The sequence below is a fragment of the Balaenoptera borealis genome, assembly GCF_965194805.1.
Source record: "Balaenoptera borealis genome assembly, chromosome: X".
Lineage (NCBI taxonomy): Eukaryota > Metazoa > Chordata > Mammalia > Artiodactyla > Balaenopteridae > Balaenoptera > Balaenoptera borealis.
This window is the reverse complement of record NC_138881.1, coordinates 16,384,639-16,394,518: the sequence shown is the minus strand read 5'-3', so window position 1 is coordinate 16,394,518 and position 9,880 is coordinate 16,384,639. Positions and strand designations below refer to the sequence as shown.

At 42.6% G+C, this 9,880-nt stretch overlaps 1 long non-coding RNA gene across 1 annotated transcript in view; it reads right to left on the bottom strand.

The window, feature by feature from the left end:
* Nucleotides 1–9,880, bottom strand: part of LOC309620021 — a 601,726-nt gene that overhangs the window by 363,004 nt on the left and 228,842 nt on the right. The window lies entirely within an intron of this gene.

The following is a 9,880-nucleotide window of genomic DNA, read 5'->3' as shown; positions in this document are numbered from 1 at the left end:
TGTGGCTAAAAAGGGAGATGTCAAAGTTAAGGAAACAAATTGAGGACCAGAATAATATTATTAGAAGTTGAATAAATTAATTAGAAACAACAAGAATTGACACAGGTGAAATATCAAATTATTGACAGGGAAAAATCTTGAAGATATACAGTTAGAATAGAGGAAAGATACATGTTAAAATTTTAGAATATTAGTAACTAAATAGAATTGGGTAAAACCTCAACTATGAGATCAGAAGTAACATCACAAATGAGGGTCAGATGGACATCAGATGGATGTGATACCCTGAGAAGGACACAACACTTACAGTACCTGGATGGGAAGGTATAATTGTAATCTAAGGAACATTCTATTAAAAAAAAGAAAAAGGTCTGTATTCTTTTAAAATGTCAACATCTTAAGAGACAAATGCTGAGGAACTGATCCGTATTAGAGGGGACTAAATAGAATGACAGCTGCCATGGTCTGAATATGTGTGTCCCTTCAAATTCATATGTTGAAAACCTAATGCCCAAGGTGATGGTATTAGGAAGTAGGGCTTTTGGGAGACAATTAGGTCATGAAGGCAAAGCCCTCATGCATAGGATTAGTGTGCTTATAAAAGAGGCTACAGACAGCCAGTTTGTCCCTTTCACCATGTGAGGACACATGCAACAAACAAAAAGGTAGATCATTTTGGTCCCATCAAAATTGGACTTTTGTTTTTCAAAAACAGCATCAAGACAGTGAAAAGACAACCCACAAAATGGGAAAAAAATTTTGCAAGTCATGTATCTGATAAGGAATTTGCATCTAGAATATATAAAGAACTCTTACAACTCAATGATAAAAAATAACCCAATTAAAAATGGGTAAAGGATCTGAATAGACATCTCTCCAAAGAATATACACAAATGGCCAATAAGCACATGAAAAGATGCTCAATATCGTTAGCTTTCAAGTAAATGCAAATCAAAACCTCAATAAGATACCACTTCACACCTATGAGGATGGCTATAACCAAAAAGTCAGATCTTAACAAGTTCTTTGAGGATATGGTGCAATTGGAACTTTCATATACTTCCGGTGGGAATGTAAAATGGTGTTGCTGCTTTGGAAATCAGTTTGACAATTCCTCAAAAGGTTACACATAGTGTTTCCATATGACCCAGAATTTCTACTCCTGCGTATGTACCAAGAGAAATAAAAACATATGTCCACACAGAAAACTGTATATCAATGTTTACAGGAGCATTACTCATAATAACTAAAGACTGGAAACAACCGTGACTTCCCTGGTGGCGCAGTGGTTAAGAATCTGCCTGCCAATGCAGGGGACATGGGTTCGAGCCCTGGTCGTGGAAGACCCCACATGCCACAGAGCAACTAAGCCCATGTGCCACAACTACTGAGCCTGCCCTCTAGAGCCCGCGAGCCACAACTACTGAGCCCATGTGCCACAACTACTGAAGCCCATGCGCCTAGAGGCCATGCTCTGCAACAAGAGAAGCCACCGCAATGAGAAGCCCATGAACAGCAACGGAGACCCAACGCAGGCAAAAATAAATAAATACGTAAATAAATTTATTGAAAAAAAAAAAAAAGGAGTGGAAACCACCCAAATGTCCATCAACTGATGAATAAAGTGTGGTAAATCCATAGAAGGGAATATTATCTGATGATAAAAATGAAATGAAGTATCAATATGCGCTACAACCTTGAAACATTATGCTAATTGAAGAAGCCAGTCATCAAAAGACCACATGTAGTAGGATTCCATTTATATAAAATGTCCAAAACAGGCAACTCTATAGAGACAGAAAGTAGATTAATGGTTGCATAGGGCTGAGAGAAAATGGGGAGTGACTGCTAATGCTACAGGGTTTCCTTTTGGGATGAGGAAAATGTTCTAAAATTGTTTGTGGTGTTGGTTGCACGACTGTGAATATACCAAAAGCCATTGAATTGTACGCTTTAAATGGATGAATTGTATGGTATGTGAATTGTATCTCAATAAAACTGTTATTAAAAAGTGTTTGAACAAAGGGGAGAAATAGGATAGAAAATAGCGTAAGAGGGGCTTCCCTGGTGGCACAGTGGTTGAGAATCTGCCTGCCAATGCAGGGGACACGGGTTCGAGCCCTGGTCTGGGAAGATCCCACATGCCGCGGAGCAACTAGGCCCGTGAGCCACAATTGCTGAGCCTGCGCGTCTGGAGCCTGTGCTCCGCAACAAGAGAGGCCGCGATAGTGAGAGGCCCGTGCACCGCGATGAAGAGTGGCCCCCACTTGCCACAACTAGAGAAAGCCCTCGCACAGAAACGAAGACCCAACACAGCCAAAAATAAATAAATAAATAAATAAAAATTTTAAGAAAAAAGAATCAACTAGATGAAGACTGGGTGTGGGACCTCCGTGGCGGTCCAGTGGCTAAGACTCCACGCTTCCACTGCAGGGGACTGGGGCTGGATCCCTGGTCCAGGAACTAGGATCCCGCCTGCCGTGGGGCATGGACAAAAACAAAACAAAAAACCAAGACTGGGTGTGAGGTAGAGAAGATTTCAAACAGAGGGAACTGGGCCTCTTCTGGCAAAAGGAACCAGAGGACAGAGGACAGTGAGCAGTGGGAGCAGTATGGAATGTGCTGGAGGGGCTGGCAGACCCTGAGGGCTTCGGAAGCCATGTTAGAAATTTGATACTTATTTCAAAGACCATGAAAAGCTGTTGACAGATTTTAAGAAGGAGAATTTTCTCAATTCATGCCTCCAGTGTGCTTTGCTGTTAAATTTCCCCAACAATGAAACTACCTGATTATGTCAGTGGAGATGACGTGGCTCCCCCTCTTCTTACCAAATTTCCTAGTGCATGGTTCTCAGGTTTTGGTCCCTGGGAAACAGTGTAGGCAATTCCCAGATGGAGAAGGGTGGGGAGCATGTACAGAGGAGCCCTGAGGAAATCAAGCTGGACCACGTGAGCTTTGGTGAGCTCAGCAACATCAGTAACACAATGATCCATAAGGACACACTAGCCTTCTGTAAGCTTTGGATGTGTGTCAGAGGATGAGATCACTTCCTATGACTCTAGGGTCTTGTTATTTACAGCAGCAATGCTAAAATTGGCACCATAGGTACTTTATGAAATACGGGTGGAGTAGCCCCTGGCCTCTGTAATATATTGCCTCGGCTATGAGTTGGTATTCTCAACTGAGTACAGGTGAAAAGAGATAGAAAATAAATTATCTTACAATTCTCAGTGTGTTTTCATTGACTTAGCATCTGCTGGAAAATTTGTTCTGAGAATAGCATCAAGGAACGGATCTGCATAGTAGGCAATGGCCAACTGAGGCCTCTGAGAGACGGTTTCTCCATTGGCCAAGGTGCACTTTGCCAAAGTTCTCAAGGCTATGGGGTTGCCTTGACAACACTAAGTACAACAAAACACTGAAGTTCTTTAAATTTACCGTTAAGTCCCAAGTTATAGTTGCTCTTAGTTCTGTATCTTTGGAATATGTGTTCCCTGGCTGATTTATTTTAACTTTTTTTTCTTGGCTATGGTGGGGGAGGCCTTCTATGTTGTTAATGGCAACTCAAGGCATTTTTTGATTCTCCTTGCTCTTGACCTTCCCTTCTTTTTTCCTTGTCCTCTTTTACTATGATCCTCTCTGTTTCTTGATCTCTTTCTTTCTAGTGACCTGCTAGATTTTTGAGCTGGTTCCACTTGGATAAGGTGAATTCATCATGATCAACCACCAAACAATATGCTTTATTAAAAATCATTCAGTTCCACTATGCACGAGGTACGCACTCTGACCTCAAGGCAGCATTGTGACTCTACTCAGCACCCTACTTTCTTCCCTGGCTTTTCTGATACTCATTTCTATTGTTTTTCTTTTGTCATGGTCACAGGGACACCTCAGTATTCGTTCAAACTGAAATATGATTAGTCTAAGCCAATCATGGTGGTTCTCTTCTCTTTAACAACGAATGTTTTCGTTGAGAACTTCTGCAGCCATTTTCCCTCCTGCCTGAGGAGGAAGCCAACACTGTTCTGGACAAGTTACAGAGAAGTGAAGTTGGAGCCCTAATGTACTATGCTTGGAGTCCATGCTAGTTCTGAACTTACTGTTACATGACATAATTAGGTTCCTTATTGTTTAACCTGATGTGAGCAAGGATATTCTGTTGGTTGCGTTTAAAAACATGCTTCCTGATGTTCTTAGTTCTCTGACCTCCACTTCTTAGGCTCCTTCATTAGTTTTTCTTCTTTCCATCTCAGGGTTTTGTGCTTGGTCTTTCCTTACTTTCCAATCTCCAGGAGTGAGCTCATCCATTCCTTTTGCTTCAACTACCGTCGACATGCTGATGGCTTCCAGATCTAAAATTTCCAGCTTAACCTCTTTCTCAAGCTCCATATTTGTATTTTCTGCTGCCTGGGGTCAAGAATGGTATCAACCTTGACTGCGGTTCACAATCAATGTAGAACTTTAAAAATATATAGGTTTCCATGCCCATCCTGGAGAATTCTGATCCACTAGGTTTAGAGCAAGGCCAGTGCTGTCCACTAGAACTTTCTGAGATGTTGGAAATGTTCTACATATGCACTGTCCAATACAGTAGCCACTAGCCACAGATATCTATTGAGTGCCTGAAATGTGGCTGGTATGACTCAAGAACAGAATTTTTACTTTTAATTTTAATTAATTTAAATAGCCACATGTGCTACTGGCTACCATAATGAACCCTTGCAAGCCCTACTTGATTACATCTGGGAATCTTCATGAACTTAAATACAAGATAACTACTCTACTAGATACCACTTCTGCTCCACAGACAAACCCTTTGTGATTTAAACCACGGCCCACAGGAAGAGATATATTTTACATAATGACCCAGGACATAGCTGCAGATACTCACACACATGCACACACACTGGCATATACGTATATACCTACTTAGGTAAAACTTACTACTTGTGAGGAACTATGCTGCTTTTCATCCTATTCTAGCCTATCAAAAAACTGCTGGTCATGACCCACCAAATTAATTTCATGACCCACGAATGCATCAGGCCCCACAATTTGGCAAATGCTACCCCACAGAGCTATCTTGTCTCGTGGGGCGCTTGTCTCTCTACTCTAGGCACTGAAGTCTTTGCCAGGTGCCACTGCTGCTCAGCCAGGCTTATCAGAGCTCCTGTGGTTCCAGAGCTGTAGTCCAGTGAAGGGGAGAATGCCTGTCTCCCCTTTGTGTTTCAGTCTGTTAGAAGGCTTCCAAGGCATGCAGCTGATATCTGAATCCTTTAAAGCTTCTTACTGAAGCAACTCTTCTGGCTTCCATTTATGGCCTTCCAGCTCCTGAAGCTGTGAGTTTCCACTGGGAGTCTGGAGGTAAGGAAATCTGAATGACAGACATCATTTTGTACTCAGGATTGCTTCCCATCCTTTGGCTCTTGGACCAAGGTTTCCCACTGGCTGAAGTTCTTTGTGTCCAAGATTAGGTTCTCTCTCAGGAGGCTCCTTAGCCAGCATGTATCAGGCGTCTGGTGGGCCCGACTCCCACTTCAACTAGCTTGCAGAAATTTCCTCCTACTCTAAGAACTTGATAGACATTATTTCAAAAAAAAAAGGTGTGCTGTGGGACCATGGTTGGATTCATTCTGCATAGGGCTGAGGGAGCCTCAGAAAGTGATAGAGGGGAGAAGAGACGGAGGAGGTAACAGGTGAATTAATCTCAAAGGATAAGTAGGAGCTTGTAGGAAGAGAGGGACTTGCTATGATGTCTTTTCCAAATCAAGTCAGTAATTTTCCTCCTCTGCTCCCACAGCACTTTGTTCATATCCCCATTATAGACTTGTCACACTTTAGAGTGGTTGTTACTGTCTGGACTTTGAGGTCTTTGGGTACAAAGTTCATGTTCTCTTCATCTTTGTGTCCTTACCCACTAATGTCATGCTTTTCCTATTGTAGAGAGAAAAAGACACTGAAAGAAGAGACAGAGTGTATTAGATATAATAGGTGAGTGTGAAGATCAAAGTGGACTCCCATGAGGGAAGGGGATACTGCCGGTAGTTGCTTTCAGAGGCTCCAGGCCAGCCCCAGGCCCTCTTCTGTTTAACTGCCCTAGAGAGGAGAGACAGCTGGGTCCTTCTGGTAGGTTTGAGATCATCGAGGCCAATCTTAGAACCAGCCCAGGATTCCTGTTCAAATGCTGAGTCTTTGCCTCTAGCTGCGAGGTAGACCCAATCTCTGGAGAGACGAGCAACCAACCATGTCCTTTGAACCCAAGAAGTTCAGCAGCCAGGCTCCATCACCTGCATATGGAGCCCAGCATGACCTTGGTATATTACATCCTGCTCCCAATCCAGATCCAAACCCCAATCAGGTGTGAAGACAAGGAATTGAAGCATTTCAGGTCTGAATTGGCCTTTGAGATTGTCTGGTAAGGTCTCCCTGACTGAACTTCCATGAGAATCCGACTTCAGCCTAAAGCAGTCCTTCAGTCGACTTGCTTTCTCTTTCTTCTCCAGGATTTCCATGGAAATCAGTCATGAAGAAATGAATGATGTTCTGCTTCCTGCAAGTGTTCATGTTCTCACCTCTTAGTAATATCTACTAGGAGCACTGGAAGCAAGGAAACCCAGGAGGAGGAGGTATGGGCAGAGCTGATGCTATTTTTAGGGGCTGAATCTGAGTTCTGGAGGCCACTGGAGACCCTTGTCTATGCAGCTCACCCCACGCACAAAGGATCTGAAGGACACCATGGCCACGGGTTGCTGAGGTCCTCTGGGCAGTTGGAAGCCCGAGCACAGGATGGAGGAGCATGGAAGACAAGCTTTGGTCCCGAGACTGACTCTGGAAGAGCACACAGCCGACTCAGTCCTGCTTCTGCTTTACTTCATTCCTCAAAAATTCTGCAGCTAATCTTGGACATTTGGAAGTAGATAAATCTAGGGGGGAACAGGAACATTGGCCTCTCAGCCCAACAGCGTTTGTCTTTGCAGCTGCACTGCCCTCATAGCACAGGTGTACACAGCATGATTAAATGATCCCAGAAAGCTGACTGCCCGGGGTGTGGTGCTCATTCTTTCACTCTGATGCAATTATCTCGGGGTGTGTGTACTCTGTGCCTCACTCCCCTTTTTTCTTCCCTGCCCCCAGATTCTGGGTTTCAGACTCTGGTTTCACTATGAAAAACAGACACAAGGAGACAGGTTTCATGCTGCTGTTGTTGATGTGCTTTTAGAACCACTAACTCCAGTTCCTTTTAGAAATCTGCCCAAAAAGCAGGAAGAAAGGTAGGACAAACTTTTGAAAAATCTTTCAGCACCTTCATTGATCCAAATTTTAGTGTGATTTGGCAGGCAACGCAGGGTAACGTGTTCCAGCATTTGAACTTGTGCATAATTGCCAGATTGGCTATTGTTTGACTTGTACAATTATTAATGAAATGTGGCGGGAAAAAAGGGTGGTAACTGGGAAGCCTGCGGCAATGTCTAGACACGGGGGTGGGGGTTGGGAGGTGGAGTTCCAAAGGAGACGACGCAGAATTTCCTTGACTTTGGTTTTTCTCCGACTCAGTATTTCTGTCTAGGCAAGAACAACACGTGGGCCAAGATATTGACAGGAGAGAGATAGGGTTTTGGTTAAAATGGAAAATCAAGTTTTAGCCTATATGCCAGAGACATCTCTCACTTAAGTGTGTTAAAAGAAAAGATGCAGGGACTTCCCTGGCAGTCCAGGGGTTAAGACTTTGCCTTTCAATGCAGGGGGTGCAGGTTCGATCCCTGGTCAGGGAGCTAAGATCCCACATGCCTCGTGGCCAAAAAACCAAAACATAAAACAGAAGCAATATTGTAACAAATTCAATAAAGACTTTAAAAATGGTCCACATCAAAAAAAATCTTTAAAAAAATACATTTAAGATGCAATCACTCAGGCTGTATGATAAACACACACATGTGCACAAATACACACTGACATTTAGGTTTTCAAGAGCTACCACCATGTCAATCCAGCCAGGAGAGAGATACTCAGGGTAATTCGGTATTTGGAGGGAGAAGATTTTTGTTTCAGGAGAGCTTGTGAAAGTCACACATGGCACTTTTGTAACCTTGCGTCAGGGTCACATCAGGGTGGGTGTCGTGGCAGCAGGGTTATAGGATAAATCTGCCCACTGACTCATGAGAATTGGGAGGAGGGGCAATATATGGGATTATGAAGTAATTTTTATTCTTAATGCCTCGGTGTCTTCACTGCCCAGCAAATTCCCTTCCCAGCCCACAGTGGGGAGAAGAAAGCTAAAAGAGGGAATTAGACAAACACAGAAGGGTTTTGGCTGAGACCCACCCCCAATGGGCAAAAATAAAAAAGAAACCACTTGTGTGTTTAGTTGCTTTTGTAAGTATAGATGTATAAATTATGTATTATAATACTCTATATAATGGATAATTATGTACATATATGCATTTGCATATACTTTGTCTCATTCCCATAAATGTAAATTAAAATTTGAAGTGGCTGGATAGAATGATTTTTATGTATGTTGGGAAAGTCTTTCCCTTTGATCTTATTCAAAGCAAGGCAAGCATCCGCCTTCCCTAGTCTCTCAAACCACCAGGACCCTCCTTACAGATAGACCCTCGTTGGAAGCAAGCACACAAGCTTCAATTCTCAAAGAGGAGGCTTACGGCCGTGTGGAATAGGCAGCAGAGCTCCATCTTTCACCCACCCTGACCTGGCCACGGTAGCTCAAATCCTCAGAATTATTTCAGTCCTTTACATCCATAGGTAGCATGGCTCTGGGACACATGAGAGTAATTTTTGATTAGTGTCCCTGAGGAAGAAGCCAGGGGCAGGTGCTGTTGTCTAGGATGGGCAGATGTCACAGAGAATAACCCTGGGCAGTGGGGAAAGTACAGGCAGCAGGAGTAGCTTAGGGAGCCTGAAATAGAGGAGGGAGGTATGGGGATCAAAAAGGGCTGGGGGTGAGGGGAGAAACGGAACGACAGTATTTTAGGGCTAGAAGAAACCTTTGAGAATATTTTAGCCCAGTCCATATTACAGATGAGGAAACTGAGGCTCCAAGAGATTAACTGATTTGTCCAAATTCATGAGGTATGTAGCAACAGATCTGAAATTAGAATTCGGATTTCCTGTCTCAAGCCTGGTAGACTTCCTACTGTGATGAAATATTAAATACACTAAAACCACAATAAGCTAATATTGAGTTAATTTGTAATTCAAAGGCACTGTTGTTTCTCAACCAAATGCCCTTTTGTTCTTCATTAAGAAATTAGATAATTCTGAATCCTGACCATTCCATATTTCTCTTATAGATCCTGCATTTTAAGGCAGCTTTGTTGTAATCATGCCAAATACCGCAGGCAGATAATGAATTTACTAGATTATTTAAAATCATTTCATTACACGCTACTTTGTTTTACAGGATCACATTTAAACTTTTTTTTTTTTTAAGCACCAGAATCACTCTGTGATTTTGGTAGGCAAACTTCAAAACACCAGAAATAATTCTGTTTCTAGTATTTCCAGCTAAGACTTGAAAAGCCTAGGGACTGCTAACTGTATGAAAAAGTCAGGTGGTTCTCTCAAGGCTTCCAATATAGTTTTGGCATTTGTCATAATTTAAGTCTGGTTTGGACTGTATGGAATCTCATGATGTTTTTTTCATTGCTAGGAAGGTGTGATTTGCTAATCACTCAAGCATTATACAAGTAACATCTTGTTTCCTGCTAGGCTAGCAAATTGGTCAGACCTGCCTCATTCTTTCAGAACTGCCAGTTTCCAAATCCAAACTTTGGTAATGATTCTACTTGATCTTTATCTTCATCTATAAAAAGCTGTTCTCTGTGCTTTTAACTGCGAGGTACCTGTTGCTTGGAACATA